Source organism: Anopheles ziemanni (genome assembly GCF_943734765.1).
Source record: "Anopheles ziemanni chromosome X unlocalized genomic scaffold, idAnoZiCoDA_A2_x.2 X_unloc_6, whole genome shotgun sequence".
Taxonomy (NCBI): Eukaryota; Metazoa; Arthropoda; class Insecta; order Diptera; family Culicidae; genus Anopheles; species Anopheles ziemanni.
In genome coordinates, this window is record NW_026689829.1 from 460,001 (window position 1) to 481,750 (window position 21,750).

At 40.7% G+C, this 21,750-nt stretch overlaps 1 non-coding gene across 1 annotated transcript; it reads right to left on the reverse strand.

Moving 5' to 3' along the window:
- Nucleotides 1–477: 477 nt before the first annotated feature.
- On the reverse strand, nt 478–632 carry LOC131292441 (5.8S ribosomal RNA). Its single transcript, XR_009190083.1, has one exon. It is a non-coding gene; the product is annotated as a 5.8S ribosomal RNA (ribosomal RNA).
- Nucleotides 633–21,750: the final 21,118 nt, after the last annotated feature.

Here is a 21,750-nt window from a genome sequence, read left to right on the forward strand (position 1 = left end):
CGGTTGTTATCGTCACATCTGGCTTGCGACTACTTTGTTTCAATGTCCAATATGTACCGTTGGACTCGGTTAACGGGCTGTTAGCCCGCGTGTGGTTTAACTCACTGATACCTTCCATTGCCCATACGCTAGTTTGTTTGTGTTCCTTTGGTCAACTTCCATACTTGAATCATTTGTGCTACCGCTGCTGCTTCGACGCTACTTTGACATCTTCGCTTCTATTTAAATAAATAAATAAGCTGAAGCTAGACATCAGTAAACACCACCACAGACACCACAAGCACGCCTTCTCCTCGTACTTCCGCCTCACGCGGGAACACGGACGCTCTAAATACTTCGAATTCCAATGCCAGTATATTGTAAACCACGGGTTCTTTAATGCTAGCGGGTCGTCGCGACCCTAGTTAACATCATGGTGCACGTCTCGTGACGGGTGTCACGGCGTAGTTAAATGTATGCGATACATTTCTCAAATATAAGCGCTCAGTCATCTGTACATCATGGTAGGTTCCCACGACGTGCAATATGCGTTCAACTTATCAATGTTCATGTGTCCTGCAGTTCACATTATGACGCGCAGTTAGCTGCGGTCTTCATCGATCCATGAGCCGAGTGATCCACTGCCGAGGGTGACTAACTTGCGTAAGCCGCCGCTGTGCGCGTATACCCGTTCCCCGTAGGGAGGAGCAAGCCGCCGCTTAGAGACGAAGCATAAAGTGTCCTCATTCCACATAGGGCAAGCTGGATGAATCCATTTTACCCAGGACGGCCGAAGCGGCGTGGACCAGGGGAGAACTGAACCTTATACTTCACACCACAGTAAGTCTACGTGTCCTCTTCCACATAGGGCAAGCTAGAACTAACTATCTTACCCAGGACTGCCGAAGCAGCGTGGACCAGGGGAGGAACACACTTTTCATGGAAACGTAAGGCATCCATGACTGCCATAACGTAAGCCGCCGCTGTGCGCGTATACCCGTTCCCCGTAGGGAGGAGCAAGCCGCCGCTTAGAGACGAAGCATAAAGTGTCCTCATTCCACATAGGGCAAGCTGGATGAATCCATTTTACCCAGGACGGCCGAAGCGGCGTGGACCAGGGGAGAACTGAACTTTATACTTCACACCACAGTAAGTCTACGTGTCCTCTTCCACATAGGGCAAGCTAGAACTAACTATCTTACCCAGGACTGCCGAAGCAGCGTGGACCAGGGGAGGAACACACTTTTCATAGAAACGTAAGGCATCCATGACTGCCATAGTGCGTAAGCCGCCGCTGTGCGCGTAAACCCGTTCCCCGTAGGGAGGAGTCAAGCCGCCGCTTAGAGACGAAGTATGAAGTGTCCTCTTCCACATAGGGCAAGCTAGAATGAACTATCTTACCCAGGACCGCCGAAGCAGCGTGGACCAGGGGAGAACTGAACTTTATACTTCACACCACAGTATTGAGTAATGTGCCCTCTTCCACATAGGGCAAGCTGGAATGTTCCATTTTACCCAGGACGGCCGAAGCGGCGTGGACCAGTGGAGGACTACACAATCATGAGGTTTGATATCGACTTGTGTGTTTCAATAGGATACCGATGGTATGGTTTGAACCGATTTGATTTAGCCATTCTGAAGTCATCACTTGGTTGAAGCGCTGAACTAGGGAGGCATCGTTTACATATATATTGGTTTTCGCATGCTCTACTAGGTTAATGTCATGAGGTTGGCTATCGAGCATGCCCAAGTGATGACTTGATTGTGTGCTTGCTTGAATTCTTCACATTTCATACCATCGGTTAGTTGTCGAATCATTCCTCGATCATAACCTTCGTTCTTGGTTCATGTATGCTCTCTTCCACATAGGGCAAGCTAGAATTAACTATCTTACCCAGGACCGCCGAAGCAGCGTGGACCAGGGGAGAACTATACTTTGTCTTGTATGCCCTCTTCCACATAGGGCAAGCTAGAACTAACTATCTTACCCAGGACCGCCGAAGCAGCGTGGACCAGTGGAGGACTATACTTTGTTCATAACACCACAGTATTGAGTAATGTGCCCTCTTCCACATAGGGCAAGCTAGAATGAACTATCTTACCCAGGACCGCCGGAGCAGTGTGGACCAGTGGAGGACTACACAATCATGAGGTTTGATATCGACTTGTGTGTTTCAATAGGGTACCGATGGTATGTTTTGAACCGATTTGATTTAGCCATTCTGAAGTCATCACTTGGTTGAAGCGCTGAACTAGGGAGGGGCATCGTTTACATATATATTGGTTTTCGCATGCTCTACTAGGTTAATGTCATTGGGTTGGCTATCGAGCATGCCCAAGTGATGACTTGATTGTGTGCTTGCTTGAATTCTTCACATTTCATACCATCGGTTAGTTGTCGAATCATTCCTCGATCATAACCTTCGTTCTTGGTTCATGTATGCTCTCTTCCACATAGGGCAAGCTAGAATTAACTATCTTACCCAGGACCGCCGAAGCAGCGTGGACCAGGGGAGAACTATACTTTGTCTTGTATGCCCTCTTCCACATAGGGCAAGCTAGAACTAACTATCTTACCCAGGACCGCCGAAGCAGCGTGGACCAGTGGAGGACTATACTTTGTTCATTACACCACAGTATTAAGTATGGTGTCCTCTTCCACATAGGGCAAGCTAGAACTAACTATCTTACCCAGGACCGCCGAAGCAGTGTGGACCAGGGGAGGACTATACTTTATACTTCACACACTAGCCATACTGAAGTCATCACTTGGTTGAAGCGCTGAACTACGGCGGGGTAATCGTTTACAGGTTATAATCATATAGCTGCATGCTCATTAGTAGATAATGGAATATTGTATGGCAATATGAGCATGCCCAAGTGATGACTTTGTTTCAAGCTCAACAGGTAGGGTATTGAGTCCTCTTCCACATAGGGCAAGCTAGAATGAACTATCTTACCCAGGACCGCCGGAGCAGCGTGGACCAGTGGAGGACTATACCTTATCCATTACACCACAGTATTAAGTATTGTGTCCTCTTCCACATAGGGCAAGCTAGAATTAACTATCTTACCCAGGACCGCCGAAGCAGCGTGGACCAGATGAGGACTATACTTTATACTTCACACCACAGTTTTGAGTACGCCTTGCATAAAGTATCTAGTTTGAACCACGAGGGCTCACAATGTAGAACCGCGAGGGTTCTAGTACCGATTCTCTCGGTACGGCTTGGTCCGTGTTCCTTTATGCTTGTACTCTAAGTATTAAGTATTGTGTCCTCTTCCACATAGGGCAAGCTAGAACTAACTATCTTACCCAGGACCGCCGAAGCAGTGTGGACCAGGGGAGGACTATACTTTATACTTCACACACTAGCCATACTGAAGTCATCACTTGGTGGGGGTGAACTACGGCGGTATCTATCGTTTTGGTTCGGTCTATATAGGGTCGCTTGCATGCTCATTCGAATATAATGTAATTGTGTATGGCAATATGAGCATGCCCAAGTGATGACTTTGTTTCAAGCTCAACAGGTAGGGTATTGAGTCCTCTTGAACATAGGGCAAGCTAGAATGAACTATCTTACCCAGGACCGCCGGAGCAGCGTGGACCAGTGGAGGACTCTATACTTTATACTTCACACCACAGTATTGAGTACGACTTGCATAAAGCCCCTAATGAGAACCACGAGGGCTCTCTCAATGTAGAACCACGAGGGCTCTAGTACCGATTCTCTCGGTACGGCTTGGTCCGTGTTCCTTTATGCTTGTACTCTTAGAAAGTCTCAACCCGGAGGTCTTGACTTTGATTGTCATAGTTGGACTACGACGGGGCATCCGACCATTGCTGATCGAACACCCCTGATTCACCATCTTTCGGGTAGGCGGTACGCGTACCTCCGGACGCGGAAGTCTCAACCCGGAGGTCTTGACTTTGATTGTCATAGTTGGACTACGACGGGGTATCCGACTCATCGAATACCCCAGAAGCACACCATCTTTCGGGTAGGCGGTACGCGTACCTCCGGACGCGGAAGTCTCAACCCGGAGGTCTTGACTTTGATTGTCATAGTTGGACTACGACGGGGTATCCGACTCATCGAATACCCCAGAAGCACACCATCTTTCGGGTAGGCGGTACGCGTACCTCCGGACGCGGAAAGTCTCAACCCGGAGGTCTTGACTTTGGTTGTCATAGTTGGACTATGACGGGGCATCCGACCATTGCTGATCGAACACCCCTGTTACACCATCTTTCGGATAGGCGGTGCGCGACACCACCGACGCGGAAAGTCTCAACCCGGAGGTCTTGACTTTGTATTGTTGGATAGTCCTCTTCCACTATAGGGCAAGCTGGAAATATTCCATTTTACCCAGGACTGCCGAGGCAGCGTGGACCAGGGGAGAACTTCACGGAATCTTCAGGCATCCATGATTGCCATAGTGCGTAAGCCGCCGCTGTGCGCGTCAACTCGTTCCCATCCTAACATATGAATTTCTATGAATTTATGAAAAATCGACTAAGTCCGAGATGGCTTTAAGTAGGGATGCTGTATTGAGATGAGAGATGTAGGAGATCAAGATTCATCTCCATGCAGCATCCCATTCATCTCGCAGCATCCTCACATATGAATTTCTATGAATTTATGAAAAATCGACTAAGTCCGAGATGCCTTTAAGTAGGGATGCTGTATTGAGATGAGAGATGTAGGAGATCAAGATTCATCTCCATGCAGCATCCCATTCATCTCGCAGCATCCTAACATATGTTTTTCTTAGAATTTATGAAAAATCGACTAAGTCCGAGATGCATTTAAGTAGGGATGCTGTTTTAAGATGGGAGATGAAGAAGATCAAGATTCATCTCCATGCAGCATCATATTCATCTCGCAGCATCCTAACATATGTTTTTCTTTGAATTTATGAAAAATCGACTAAGTCCGAGATGAATTTAAGTAGGGATGCTGTATTAAGATGGGAGATGAAGTAGATCAAGATTCATCTCCATGCAGCATCCCATTCATCTCGCAGCATCCTAACATATGAATTTCTTAGAATTTATGAAAAATCGACTAAGTCCGAGATGGCTTTAAGTAGGGATGCTGTATTAAGATGGGAGATGTAGGAGATCAAGATTCATCTCCGTGCAGCATCCCATTCATCTCGCAGCATCCTAACATATGAATTTCTATGAATTTATGAAAAATCGACTAAGTCCGAGATGCCTTTAAGTAGGGATGCTGTATTGAGATGAGAGATGTAGGAGATCAAGATTCATCTCCATGCAGCATCCCATTCATCTCCCAGCATCCTAACATATGAATTTATATGAATTTATGAAAAATCGACTAAGTCCGAGATGGCTTTAAGTAGGGATGCTGTATTAAGATTGGAGATGTAGGAGATCAAGATTCATCTCCATGCAGCATCCCATTCATCTCCCAGTATCCTAACATATGAATTTCTATGAATTTATGAAAAATCGACTAAGTCCGAGTTGCCTTTAAGTAGGGATGCTGTATTAAGATGGGAGATGAAGAAGATCAAGATTCATCTCCATGCAGCATCCTATTCATCTCGCAGCATCCGAACATATGAATTTCTTAGAATTTATGAAAAATCGACTAAGTCCGAGATGCCTTTAAGTAGGGATGCTGTATTAAGATGGGAGATGGAGAAGATCAAGATTCATCTCCATGCAGCATCCCATTCATCTCCAAGCATCCTAACATATCAATTTCTTAGAATTTATGAAAAAGCGACTAAGTCCGAGATGGCTTTAAGTAGGGATGCTGTATTAAGATCGGAGATGAAGAAGATCAAGATTCATCTCCATGCAGCATCCCATTCATCTCCCAGCATCCTAACATATGAATTTCTATGAATTTATGAAAAATCGACTAAGTCCGAGATGCCTTTAAGTAGGGATGCTGTATTGAGATGAGAGATGTAGGAGATCAAGATTCATCTCCATGCAGCATCCCATTCATCTCGCAGCATCCTAACATATTAATTTCTATGAATTTATGAAAAATCGACTAAGTCCGAGATGCCTTTAGATAGGGATGCTGTATTGAGACGGGAGATGTAGGAGATCAATATTCATCTGCATGCAGCATCCCATTCATCTCGCAGCATCCTAACATATGAATTTCTATGAATTTATGAAAAATCGACTAAGTCCGAGATGGCTTTAAGTAGGGATGCTGTATTAAGATGGGAGATGGAGAAGATCAAGATTCATCTCCATGCAGCATCCCATTCATCTCCCAGCATCCTAACATATGAATTTCTATGAATTTATGAAAAATCGAATAAGTCCGAGATGCCTTTAAGTAGGGATGCTGTATTGAGATGGGAGATGTAGGAGATCAAGATTCATCTCCATGCAGCATCCCATTTATCTCCTAGCATCCTAACATATGAATTTCTTAGAATTTATGAAAAATCGACTAAGTCCGAGATGCCTTTAAGTAGGGATGCTGTATTAAGATGGGAGATGTAGGAGATCCAGATTCATCTCCATGCAGCATCCCATTCAACTCCCAGCATCCTAACATATGAATTTCTATGAATTTATGAAAAATCGACTCAGTCCGAGATGCCTTCAAGTAGGGATGCTGTATTGAGATGGGAGATGTAGAAGATCAAGATTCATCTCCATGCAGCATCCCATTCATCTCGCAGCATCCTAACATATGATTTTCTTAGAATTTATGAAAAATCGACTAAGTCCGAGATGCCTTCAATTAGGGATGCTGTATTGAGATGGGAGATGAAGAAGATCAAGATTCATCTCCATGCAGCATCCCATTCATCTCGCAGCATCCTAACATATGTTTTTCTTAGAATTTATGAAAAATCGACTAAGTCCGAGATGCCTTTAAGTAGGGATGCTGTATTAAGATGGGAGATGAAGAAGATCAAGATTCATCTCCATGCAGCATCATATTCATCTCGCAGCATCCTTACATATGTTTTTCTTAGAATTTATGAAAAATCGACTAAGTCCGAGATGCCTCTAAGTAGGGATGCTGTATTAAGATGGGAGATGAAGAAGATCTAGATTCATCTCCATGCAGCATCTCATTCATCTCGCAGCATCCTAACATATGAATTTCTATGAATTTATGAAAAATCGACTAAGTCCGAGATGGCTTTAAGTAGGGATGCTGTATTGAGATGAGAGATGTAGGAGATCAAGATTCATCTCCATGCAGCATCCCATTCATCTCGCATCATCCTAACATATGAATTTCTATGAATTTATGAAAAATCGACTAAGTCCGAGATGCCTTTAAGTAGGGATGCTGTATTGAGATGGGAGATGGAGAAGATCAAGATTCATCTCCATGCAGCATCCCATTCATCTCGCAGCATCCTAACATATGAATTTCTATGAATTTATGAAAAATCGACTAAGTCCGAGATGCCTTTAACTAGGGATGCTGTATTAAGATGGGAGATGAAGAAGATCAAGATTCATCTCCATGCAGCATCCCATTCATCTCGCAACATCCTAACATATGTTTTTCTTAGAAATTATGAAAAATCGACTAAGTCCGAGATGCCTTTAAGTAGGGATGCTGTATTAAGATGGGAGATGAAGAAGATCAAGATTCATCTCCATGCAGCATCCCATTCATCTCGCAGCATCCTAACATATGAATTTCTATGAATTTATGAAAAATCGACTAAGTCCGAGATGGCTTTAGGTAGGAATGCTGTATTGAGATGAGAGATGTAGGAGATCAAGATTCATCTCCATGCAGCATCCCATTCATCTCGCAGCATCCTAACATATGAATTTCTATGAATTTATGAAAAATCGACTAAGTCCGAGATGGCTTTAGGTAGGAATGCTGTATTGAGATGAGAGATGTAGGAGATCAAGATTCATCTCCATGCAGCATCCCATTCATCTCCCAGCATCCTAACATATGAATTTATATGAATTTATGAAAAATCGACTAAGTCCGAGATGCCTTTAAGTAGGGATGCTGTATTAAGATGGGAGATGAAGAAGATCAAGATGCATCTCCATGCAGCATCCCATTCATCTCGCAGCATCCTAACATATGAATTTCTATGAATTTATGAAAAATCGACTAAGTCCGAGATGCCTTTAAGTAGGGATGCTGTATTAAGATGGGAGATGAAGAAGATCAAGATTCATCTCCATGCAGCATCCCATTCATCTCGCAGCATCCTAACATATGAATTTCTATGAATTTATGAAAAATCGACTAAGTCCGAGATGGCTTTAGGTAGGAATGCTGTATTGAGATGAGAGATGTAGGAGATCAAGATTCATCTCCATGCAGCATCTCATTCATCTCCCAGCATCCTAACATATGAATTTCTTAGAATTTATGAAAAATCGACTAAGTCCGAGATGCCTTTAAGTAGGGATGCTGTATTAAGATGGGAGATGAAGAAGATCAAGATTTATCTCCATGCAGCATCCCATTCATCTCCCAGCATCCTAACATATGAATTTATATGAATTTATGAAAAATCGACTAAGTCCGAGATGGCTTTAAGTAGGGATGCTGTATTAAGATGGGAGATGTAGGAGATCAAGATTCATCTCCATGCAGCATCCCATTCTCCTCCCAGCATCCTTACATATGAATTTCTATGAATTTATGAAAAATCGACTAAGTCCGAGATGGCTTTAAGTAGGGGTGCTGTATTGAGATGAGAGATGAAGGAGATCAAGATTCATCTCCATGCAGCATCCCATTCATCTCGCAGCATCCTAACATATGAATTTCTATGAATTTATGAAAAATCGACTAAGTCCGAGATGCCTTTAAGTAGGGATGCTGTATTGAGACGGGAGATGAAGGAGATCAATATTCATCTGCATGCAGCATCCCATTCATCTCGCAGCATCCTAACATATGAATTTCTATGAATTTATGAAAAATCGACTAAGTCCGAGATGCCTTCAAGTAGGGATGCTGTATTAAGATGGGAGATGAAGAAGATCAAGATTCATCTCCATGCAGCATCCCATTCATCTCCCAGCATCCTAACATATGAATTTCTATGAATTTATGAAAAATCGACTAAGTCCGAGATGCCTTTAAGTAGGGATGCTGTATTGAGATGAGAGATGTAGGAGATCAAGATTCATCTCCATGCAGCATCCCATTCATCTCGCAGCATCCTAACATATGAATTTCTATGAATTTATGAAAAATCGACTAAGTCCGAGATGCCTTTAAGTAGGGATGCTGTATTGAGACGGGAGATGTAGGAGATCAATATTCATCTGCATGCAGCATCCCATTCATCTCGCAGCATCCTAACATATGAATTTCTTAGAATTTATGAAAAATCGACTAAGTCCGAGATGCCTTTAAGTAGGGATGCTGTATTAAGATGGGAGATGAAGAAGATCAAGATTCATCTCCATGCAGCATCCCATTCATCTCCCAGCATCCTAACATATGAATTTCTATGAATTTATGAAAAATCGACTAAGTCCGAGATGCCTTTAAGTAGGGATGCTGTATTGAGACGGGAGATGTAGGAGATCAGTATTCATCTGCATGCAGCATCCCATTCATCTCGCAGCATCCTAACATATGTTTTTCTTAGAATTGATGAAAAATCGACTAAGTCCGAGATGCATTTAAGTAGGGATGCTGTATTAAGATGGGAGATGAAGAAGATCAAGATTCATCTCCATGCAGCATCCCATTCATCTCGCAGCATCCTAACATATGTTTTTCTTAGAATTTATGAAAAATCGACTAAGTCCGAGATGCATTTAAGTAGGGATGCTGTATTAAGATGGGAGATGAAGTAGATCAAGATTCATCTCCATGCAGCATCCCATTCATCTCGCAGCATCCTAACATATGGATTTCTATGAATTTATGAAAAATCGACTAAGTCCGAGATGGCTTTAAGTAGGGATGCTGTATTGAGATGAGAGATGTAGGAGATCAAGATTCATCTCCATGCAGCATCCCATTCATCTCCCAGCATCCTTACATATGAATTTCTATGAATTTATGAAAAATCGAATAAGTCCGAGATGCCTTTAAGTAGGGATGCTGTATTGAGATGGGAGATGTAGGAGATCAAGATTCATCTCCATGCAGCATCCCATTCATCTCCCAGCATCCTAACATATGAATTTCTATGAATTTATGAAAAATCGACTAAGTCCGAGATGCCTTGAAGTAGGGATGCTGTATTGAGATGGGAGATGGAGTAGATCAAGATTCATCTCCATGCAGCATCCCATTCATCTCGCAGCATCCTAACATATGAATTTCTATGAATTTATGAAAAATCGACTTAGTCCGAGATGGCTTTAAGTAGGGATGCTGTATTAAGATGGGAGATGTAGGAGATCAAGATGCATCTCCATGCAGCATCCCATTCATCTCGCAGCATCCTAACATATGTTTTTCTTATAATTTATGAAAAATCGACTAAGTCCGAGATGCATTTAAGTAGGGATGCTGTATTAAGATGGGAGATGGAGTATATCAAGATTCATCTCCATGCAGCATCCCATTCATCTCGCAGCATCCTAACATATGAATTTCTATGAATTTATGAAAAATCGACTAAGTCCGAGATGCCTTTAAGTATGGATGCTGTATTAAGATGGGAGATGAAGAAGATCAAGATTCATCTCCATGCAGCATCCCATTCATCTCCCAGCATCCTAACATATGAATTTCTATGAATTTATGAAAAATCGACTAAGTCCGAGATGCCTTTAAGTAGGAATGCTGTATTGAGATGAGAGATGTAGGAGATCAAGATTCATCTCCATGCAGCATCCCATTCATCTCGCAGCATCCTTACATATGTTTTTCTTAGAATTTATGAAAAATCGACTAAGTCCGAGATGCCTTTAAGTAGGGATGCTGTATTAAGATGGAAGATGAAGAAGATCAAGATTCATCTCCATGCAGCATCTCATTCATCTCCCAGCATCCTTACATATGAATTTCTATGAATTTATGAAAAATCGACTAAGTCCGAGATGGCTTTAAGTAGGGGTGCTGTATTGAGATGAGAGATGAAGGAGATCAAGATTCATCTCCATGCAGCATCCCATTCATCTCGCAGCATCCTAACATATGAATTTCTATGAATTTATGAAAAATCGACTAAGTCCGAGATGCCTTTAAGTAGGGATGCTGTATTGAGACGGGAGATGTAGGAGATCAATATTCATCTGCATGCAGCATCCCATTCATCTCGCAGCATCCTAACATATGAATTTCTATGAATTTATGAAAAATCGACTAAGTCCGAGATGCCTTCAAGTAGGGATGCTGTATTAAGATGGGAGATGAAGAAGATCAAGATTCATCTCCATGCAGCATCCCATTCATCTCCCAGCATCCTAACATATGTTTTTCTTAGAATTTATGAAAAATCGACTAAGTCCGAGATGCCTTTAAGTAGGGATGCTGTATTGAGATGGGAGATGTAGGAGATCAAGATTCAACTCCATGCAGCATCCCATTCATCTCGCAGCATCCTACCATATGAATTTCTTAGAATTTATGAAAAATCGACTAAGTCCGAGATGCCTTTAAGTAGAGATGCTGTATTAAGATGAGAGATGAAGAAGATCAAGATTCATCTCCATGCAGCATCCCATTCATCTCCCAGCATCCTAACATATGAATTTCTTAGAATATATGAAAAATCGACTAAGTCCGAGTTTCCTTTAAGTACGGATGCTGTATTGAGATGGGAGATGAAGAAGATCAAGATTCATCTCCATGCAGCATCCCATTCATCTCGCAGCATCCAAACATATGTTTTTCTTAGAATTTATGAAAAATCGACTAAGTCCGAGATGCCTTTAAGTAGGGATGCTGTATTGAGATGGGAGATGAAGAAGATCAAGATTCATCTCCATGCAGCATCTAATTCATCTCGCAGCATCCTAACATATGAATTTCTTAGAATTAATGAAAAATCGACTAAGTCCGAGATGCCTTTAAGTAGGGATGCTGTATTGAGATGGGAGATGAAGAAGATCAAGATTCATCTCCATGCAGCATCCCATTCATCTCGCAGCATCCTAACATATGTTTTTCTTAGAATTTATGAAAAATCGACTAAGTCCGAGATGCCTTTAAGAAGGGATGCTGTATTAAGATGGGAGATGGAGAAGATCAAGATTCATCTCCATGCAGCATCCCATTCATCTCGCAGCATCCTAACATATGTTTTTCTTAGAATTTATGAAAAATCGATTAAGTCCGAGATGCCTTTAAGTAGGGATGCTGTATTAGGATGGGAGATGAAGAAGATCAAGATTCATCTCCCTGCAGCATCCCATTCATCTCGCAGCATCCTAACATATGTTTTTCTTAGAATTTATGAAAAATCGACTAAGTCCGAGATGCCTTGAAGTAGGGATGCTGTATCAAAGTGGGAGATGAAAAAGATCAAGCTTCATCTCCATGCAGCATCCCATTCATCTCCCAGCATCCTAACATATGTTTTTCTTATAATTTATGAAAAATCGACTAAGTCCGAGATGCCTTTAAGAAGGGATGCTGTATAAAGATGGGAGATGGAGAAGATCAAGATTCATCTCCATGCAGCATCCCATTCATCTCGCAGCATCCTAACATATGTTTTTCTTAGAATTTATGAAAAATTGACAAAGTCCGAGATGCCTTTAAGTAGGGATGCTGTATTAAGATCGGAGATGAAGAAGATCAAGATTCATCTCCATGTAGCATCCCATTCATCTCGCAGCATCCTAACATATGTTTTTCTTAGAATTTATGAAAAATCGACTAAGTCCGAGATGCCTTGAAGTAGGGATGCTGTATTGAGATGGGAGATGAAGAAGATCAAGATTCATCTCTATGCAGCATCCCATTCATCTCTCAGCATCCTAACATATGTTTTTCTTAGAATTTATGACAATTAGACTAAGTCCGAGGTGCCTTTAAGTAGGGATGCTGTATTAAGATGGGAGATGAACAAGATCAAGATTCATCTCCATGCAGCATCTAATTCATCTCGCAGCATCCAAACATATGTTTTTCTTAGAATTTATGAAAAATCGACTAAGTCCGAGATGCCTTTAAGTAGGGATGCTGTATTAAGATGGGAGATGTAGAAGGTCAAGATTCATCTCCATGCAGCATCCCATGCATCTCCCAGCATCCTAACATATGTTTTTCTTAAAAGTTATGAAAAATCGACTAAGTCCGAGATGCCTTTAAGTAGGGATGCTGTATTGAGATGGGAGATGAAGAAGATCAAGATTCATCTCCATGCAGCATCCCATTCATCTCGCAGCATCCTAACATATGTTTTTCTTAGAATTTATGAAAAATCGACTAAGTCCGAGATGCCTTTAAGTAGGGATGCTGTATTGAGACGGGAGATGAAGAAGATCAAGATTCATCTCCATCCAGCATCCCATTCATCTCGCAGCATCCTAACATATGTTTTTCTTAGAATTTATGAAAAATCGACTAAGTCCGAGATGCCTTTAATTAGGGATACTGTATTAAGATGGGAGATGAAGAAGATCAAGATTCATCTCCATGCAGAATCTCATTCATCTCCCAGCATTCTAACATATTAATTTCTTAGAATTTATGAAAAATCGACTAAGTCCGAGATGCCTTTAAGTAGGGATGCTGTATTAAGATGGGAGATGAAGAAGATCAAGATTCATCTCCATGCAGCATCCCATTCATCTCGCAGCATCCTTACATATGTTTTTCTTAAAATTTATGAAAAATCGACTAAGTCCGAGATGCCTTTAAGTAGGGATGCTGTATTAAGATGGGAGATGTAGAAGATCAAGATTCATCTCTATGCAGCATCCCATTCATCTCGCAGCATCCTAACATATGAATTTCTGAGAATTTATGAAAAATCGACTAAGTCCGAGATACCTTTAAGAAGGGATGCTGTTTTAAGATGGGAGATGCAGAAGATCAAGATTCATCTCCATGCAGCATCCCATTCAACTCGCAGCATCCTAACATATGTTTTTCTAAGAATTTATGAAAAATCGACTAAGTCCGAGATGCCTTTAAGTAGGGATGCTGTATTAAGATGAGAGATGATGAAGATCAAGATTCATCTCCATGCAGCATCCCATTCATCTCCCAGCATCCTAACATATGAATTTCTTAGAATTTATGAAAAATCGACTAAGTCCGAGAAGCCTTTAAGTAGGGATGCTGTATTAAGATGGGAGATGAAGAAGATCAAGATTCATCTCCATGCAGCATCCCATTCATCTCCCAGTATCCTAACATATGAATTTCTTAGAATTTATGAAAAATCGACTAAGTCCGAGATGCCTTTAAGTAGGGATGCTGTATTAAGATGGGAGATGAAGAAGATCAAGATTCATCTCCATGCAGCATCCCATTCATCTCCCAGCATCCTAACATATGAATTTCTTAGAATTTATGAAAAATCGACTAAGTCCGAGATGGCTTTAAGTAGGGATGCTGTATTAAGATGGGAGATGTAGGAGATCAAGATGCATCTCCATGCAGCATCCCATTCATCTCCCAGCATCCTAACATATGAATTTATATGAATTTATGAAAAATCGTTTAAGTCCGAGATGCCTTTAAGTGTGGATGCTGTATTGAGATGAGAGATGTAGGAGATCAAGATTCATCTCCATGCAGCATCCCATTCATCTCGCAGCATCCTAACATATGAATTTCTATGAATTTATGAAAAATCGACTAAGTCCGAGATGGCTTTAAGTAGGGATGCTGTATTGAGATGAGAGATGTAGGAGATCAAGATTCATCTCCATGCAGCATCCCATTCATCTCGCAGCATCCTAACATATGAATTTCTATGAATTTATGAAAAATCGACTAAGTCCGAGATGCCTTTAAGTAGGGATGCTGTATTGAGATGGGAGATGTAGGAGATCAAGATTCATCTCCATGCAGCATCCCATTTATCTCCCAGCATCCTTACATATGAATTTCTTAGAATTTATGAAAAATCGACTAAGTCCGAGATGCCTTTAAGTAGGGATGCTGTATTAAGATGGGAGATGAAGAAGATCAAGATTCATCTCCATGCAGCATCCCATTCATCTCCCAGCATCCTAACATATGAATTTCTATGAATTTATGAAAAATCGACTAAGTCCGAGATGCCTTTAAGTAGGGATGCTGTATTGAGATGGGAGATGTGGGAGATCCAGATTCATCTCCATGCAGCATCCCATTCATCTCCCAGCATCCTTACATATGAATTTCTTAGAATTTATGAAAAATCGACTAAGTCCGAGATGCCTTCAAGTAGGGATGCTGTATTAAGATGGGAGATGAAGAAGATCAAGATTCATCTCCATGCAGCATCCCATTCATCTCCCAGCATCCTAACATATGAATTTCTTAGAATTTATGAAAAATCGACTAAGTCCGAGATGGCTTTAAGTAGGGATGCTGTATTAAGATGGGAGATGTAGGAGATCAAAGGAACCGACTAAGTCCGAGATGGCTTTAAGTAGGGATGCTGTATTAAGATGGGAGATGTAGGAGATCAAGATTCATCTCCATGCAGCATCCCATTCATCTCCCAGCATCCTAACATATGAATTTCTATGAATTTATGAAAAATCGACTAAGTCCGAGATGCCTTTAAGTAGGGATGCTGTATTGAGATGAGAGATGTAGGAGATCAAGATTCATCTCCATGCAGCATCCCATTCATCTCTTAGCATCCAAACATATGTTTTTCTTAGAATTTATGAAAAATCGACTAAGTCCGAGATGCCTGTAAGTAGGGATGCTGTATTAAGATGGGAGATGAAGAAGATCAAGATTCATCTCCATGCAGCATCCCATTCGACTCCCAGCATCCTAACATATGTTTTTCTTAGAATTTATGAAAATTCGACTAAGTCCGAGATGCCTTCAAGTAGGGATGCTGTATTAAGATGGGAGATGAAGCAGATCAAGATTTATCTCCATGCAGCATCCCATTCATCTCCCAGCATCCTAACATATGTTTTTCTTAGAATTTATGAAAAATCGACTAAGTCCGAGATGCCTTTAAGTAGGGATGCTGTATTAAGATGGGAGATGAAGAAGATCAAGACTCATCTCCATGCAGCATCCCATTCATCTTGCAGCATCCTAACATATGTTTTTCTTAGAATTTATGAAAAATCGACTAAGTCCGAGATGCCTTTAAGTAGGGATGCTGTATTAAGATGGGAGATGAAGAAGATCAAGATTCATCTCCATGCAGCATCTAATTCATATCGCAGCATCCAAACATATGTTTTTCTTAGAATTTATGAAAAATCGACTAAGTCCGAGATGCCTTAAAGTAGGGATGCTGTATAAAGATGAGAGAAGGAGAAGACCAAGATTCATCTCCATGCAGCATCCCATTCATCTCGCAGCATCCTAACATATGTTTTTCTTAAGATTTATGAAAAATCGACTAAGTCCGTGATGCCTTTAAGCAGGGATGCTGTATTGAGATGGGAGATGAGGAAGATCAAGATTCATCTCCATGCAGCATCCCATTCATCTCGCAGCATCCTAACATATGAATTTCTTAGAATTTATGAAAAATCGACTAAGTCCGAGAAGCATTTAAGTAGGGATGCTGTATTGAGATGAGAGATGTAGGAGATCAAGATTCATCTCCATGCAGCATCCCATTCATCTCCCAGCATCCTAACATATGAATTTCTTAGAATTTATGAAAAATCGACTAAGTCCGAGATGCCTTTAAGTAGGGATGCTGTATTAAGATGGGAGATGAAGAAGATCAAGATTCATCTCCATGCAGCATCCCATTCATCTCGCAGCATCCTAACATATGTTTTTCTTAGAATTTATGAAAAATCGACTAAGTCCGAGATGCATTTAAGTAGGGATGCTGTATTAAGATGGGAGATGAAGAAGATCAAGATTCATCTCCATGCAGCATCCCATGCATCTCCCAGCATCCTAACATATGTTTTTCTTAGAATTTATGAAAAATCGACTAAGTCCGAGATGCCTTTAAGTAGGGATGCTGTATTGAGATGGGAGATGTAGGAGATCAAGATTCATCTCCATGCAGCATCCCATTCATCTCCCAGCATCCTAACATATGAATTTCTTAGAATTTATGAAAAATCGACTTAGTCCGAGATGCCTTTAAGTAGGGATGCTGTATTAAGATGGGAGATGAAGAAGATCAAGATTCATCTCCATGCAGCATCCCATTCATCTCGCAGCATCCTAACATATGAATTTCTATGAATTTATGAAAAATCGACTAAGTCCGAGATGCCTTTAAGTAGGGATGCTGTATTGAGATGGGAGATGTAGGAGATCCAGATACATCTCCATGCAGCATTTCATTCATCTCCCAGCATCCTAACGTATGAATTTCTTAGAATTTATGAAAAATCGACTAAGTCCGAGATGCCTTCAAGTAGGGATGCTGTACTAAGATGGGAGATGAAGAAGATCAAGATTCATCTCCATGCAGCATCCCATTCATCTCCCAGCATCCTAACATATGTTTTTCTCAGAATTTATGAAAAATCGCCTAAGTCCGAGATGGCTTTAAGTAGGGATGCTGTATTAAGATGGGAGATGTAGGAGATCAAGATGCATCTCCATGCAGCATCCCATTCATCTCGCAGCATCCTAACATATCAATTTCTTAGAATTTATGAAAAATCGACTAAGTCCGAGATGGCTTTAAGTAGGAATGCTGTATTGAGATGGGAGATGTAGGAGATCAAGATTCATCTCCAGGCTGCATCCCATTCAACTCGCAGCATCCTAACATATGAATTTCTTAGAATTTATGAAAAATCGACTAAGTCCGAGATGCCTTCAAGTAGGGATGCTGTATTGAGATGGGAGATGAAGAAGATCAAGATTCATCTCCATGCAGCATCCCATTCATCTCCCAGCATCCTAACATATGAACTTCTAATAATTTATGAAAAATCGACTAAGTCCGAGATGCCTTTAAGTAGGGATGCTGTATTGAGATGGGAGATGAAGAAGATCAAGATTCATCTCCATGCAGCATCCCATTCATCTCCCAGCATCCTAACATATGAATTTCTATGAATTTATGAAAAATCGACTAAGTCTGAGAAGCCTTTAAGTAGGGATGCTGTATTGAGATGAGAGATGTAGGAGATCAAGATTCATCTCCATGCAGCATCCCATTCATCTCCCAGCATCCTAACATATGAATTTCTTAGAATTAATGAAAAATCGACTAAGTCCGAGATGCCTTTAAGTAGGGATGCTGTTTTAAGATGGGAGATGAAGAAGATCAAGATTCATCTCCACGCAGCATCCCATTCATCTCGCAGCATCCTAACATATGTTTTTCTTAGAATTTATGAAAAATCGACTAAGTCCGAGATGCCTTTAAGTAGGGATGCTGTATTAAGATGGGAGATGAAGAAGATCAAGATTCATCTCCATGCAGCATCCCATTCATCTCGCATCATCTAAACATATGTTTTTCTTAGAATTTATGAAAAATCGACTAAGTCCGAGATGCCTTTAATTAGGGATGCTGTATTAAGATAGGAAATGAAGAAGATCAAGATTCATCTCCATGCAGCATCCCGTTCATCTCGCAGCATCCTAACATATGAATTTCTATGAATTTATGAAAAATCGACTAAGTCCGAGATGCCTTTAATTAGGGATGCTGTATTAAGATAGGAGATGAAGAAGATCAAGATTCATCTCCATGCAGCATCCCGTTCATCTCGCAGCATCCTAACATATGAATTTCTATGAATTTATGAAAAATCGACTAAGTCCGAGATGCCTTTAAGTAGGGATGCTGTATTAAGATGGGAGATGTAGGAGATCAAGATTCATCTCCTTGCAGCATCCCATTCATCTCGCAGCATCCTAACATATGAATTTCTTAGAATTTATGAAAAATCGACTAAGTCAAAGATGCCTTTAAGTAGGGATGCTGTATTCAGATGGAGGATGAAGAAGATCAAGATTCATCTCCATGCAGCATCCCATTCATCTCGCAGCATCCTAACATATGTTTTTCTAAGAATTTATGAAAAATCGACTAAGTCCGAGATGCCTTTAAGTAGGGATGCTGTATTAAGATTGGAGATGAAAAAGATCAAGATTCATCTCCATGCAGCATCCCATTCATCTCGCAGCATCCTAACATATGTTTTTTTTTAGAATTTATGAAAAATCGACTAAGTCCGAGATGCCTTTAAGTAGGGATGCTGTATTAAGATGGGAGATGAAGAAGATCAAGATTCATCTCCATGCAGCATCCCATTCATCTCGCATCATCTAAACATATGTTTTTCTTAGAATTTATGAAAAATCGACTAAGTCCGAGATGCCTTTAATTAGGGATGCTGTATTAAGATAGGAAATGAAGAAGATCAAGATTCATCTCCATGCAGCATCCCGTTCATCTCGCAGCATCCTAACATATGAATTTCTATGAATTTATGAAAAATCGACTAAGTCCGAGATGCCTTTAATTAGGGATGCTGTATTAAGATAGGAGATGAAGAAGATCAAGATTCATCTCCATGCAGCATCCCGTTCATCTCGCAGCATCCTAACATATGAATTTCTATGAATTTATGAAAAATCGACTAAGTCCGAGATGCCTTTAAGTAGGGATGCTGTATTGAGATGGGAGATGTAGGAGATCAAGATTCATCTCCATGCAGCATCCCATTCATCTCGCAGCATCCTAACATATGAATTTCTTAGAATTTATGAAAAATCGACTAAGTCCAAGATGCCTTTAAGTAGGGATGCTGTATTCAGATGGAGGATGAAGAAGATCAAGATTCATCTCCATGCAGCATCCCATTCATCTCGCAGCATCCTAACATATGTTTTTCTAAGAATTTATGAAAAATCGACTAAGTCCGAGATGCCTTTAAGTAGGGATGCTGTATTAAGATTGGAGATGAAAAAGATCAAGATTCATCTCCATGCAGCATCCCATTCATCTCGCAGCATCCTAACATATGTTTTTTTTTAGAATTTATGAAAAATCGACTAAGTCCGAGATGCCTTTAAGTAGTTTTCTTAGAATTTATGAAAAATCGACTAAGTCCGAGATGCCTTTAAGTAGGGATGCTGTATTAAGATGGGAGATGAAGAAGATTAAGATTCATCTCCATGCAGCATCCCATTCATCTCGCAGCATCCTAACATATGAATTTCTTAGAATTTATGAAAAATCGACTAAGTCCGAGATGCTTTTAAGCAGGGATGCTGTATTAAGACTGGAGATGAGGAAGATCAAGATTCATCTCCATGCAGCATCCCATTCATCTCGCAGCATCCTAACATATGAATTTCTAAGAATTTATGAAAAATCGACTAAGTCCGAGATGCCTTTACGAAAGGATGCTGTATTGTGATGACAGATGAAGAAGATAGAGATTCATCTCAATGCAGCATGCCATTCAACTCGCAGCATCCTAACATATGTTTTTCTTAGAATTTATGAAAAATCGACTAAGTCCGAGATGCCTTTAAGAAAGGATGCTGTATTGAGATGAGAGATGAAGAAGATCAAGATTCATCTCAATGCAGCATCCCATTCATCTCGCAGCATCCTAACATATGTTTTTCTTAGAATTTATGAAAAATCGACTAAGTCCGAGATGCCTTTAAGTAGGGATGCTGTATTGAGATGGGAGATGTAGAAGATCAAGATTCATCTCCATGCAGCATCCCATTCATTTCGCAGCATCCTAACATATGAATTTCTATGAATTTATGAAAAATCGACTAAGTCCGAGATGGCTTTAAGTAGGGATGCTGTATTAAGATGGGAGATGTAGGAGATCAAGATGCATCTCCATGCAGCATCCCATTCATCTCGCAGCATCCTAACGTATGTTTTTCTTAGAATTTATGAAAAATCGACTAAGTCCGAGATGCCTTTAAGTAGGGATGCTGTATTAGGATGGGAGATGAAGAAGATCAAGATTCATCTCCATGCAGCATCCCATTCATCTCGCAGCATCCTAACATATGTTTTTCTATGAATTTATGAAAAATCGACTAAGTCCGAGATGCATTTAAGTAGGGATGCTGTATTAAGATGGGAGATGAAGTAGATCAAGATTCATCTCCATGCAGCATCCCATTCATCTCGCAGCATCCTAACATATGTTTTTCTTAGAATTTATGAAAAATCGACTAAGTCCGAGATGCATTTAAGTAGGGATGCTGTATTAAGATGGGAGATGAAGAAGATCAAGATTCATCTCCATGCAGCATCCCATTCATCTCGCAGCATCCTAACATATGTTTTTCTTAGAATTTATGAAAAATCGACTAAGTCCGAGATGGCTTTAAGTAGGGATGCTGTATTAAGATGGGAGATGTAGGAGATCAAGATTCATCTCCATGCAGCATCCCATTCATCTCCCAGCATCCTAACATATGAATTTCTTAGAATTTATGAAAAATCGACTAAGTCCGAGATGGCTTTAAGTAGGGATGCTGTATTAAGATGGGAGATGAAGATGATCAAGATTCATCTCCATGCAGCATCCCATTCATCTCCCAGCATCCTAACATATGAATTTCTTAGAATTTATGAAAAATCGACTAAGTCCGAGATGCCTTTAAGTAGGGATGCTGTATTAAGACGGGAGATGAAGAAGATCAAGATTCATCTCCATGCAGCATCCCATTCAACTCGCAGCATCCTAACATATGAATTTCTTAGAATTTATGAAAAATCGACTAAGTCCGAGATGGC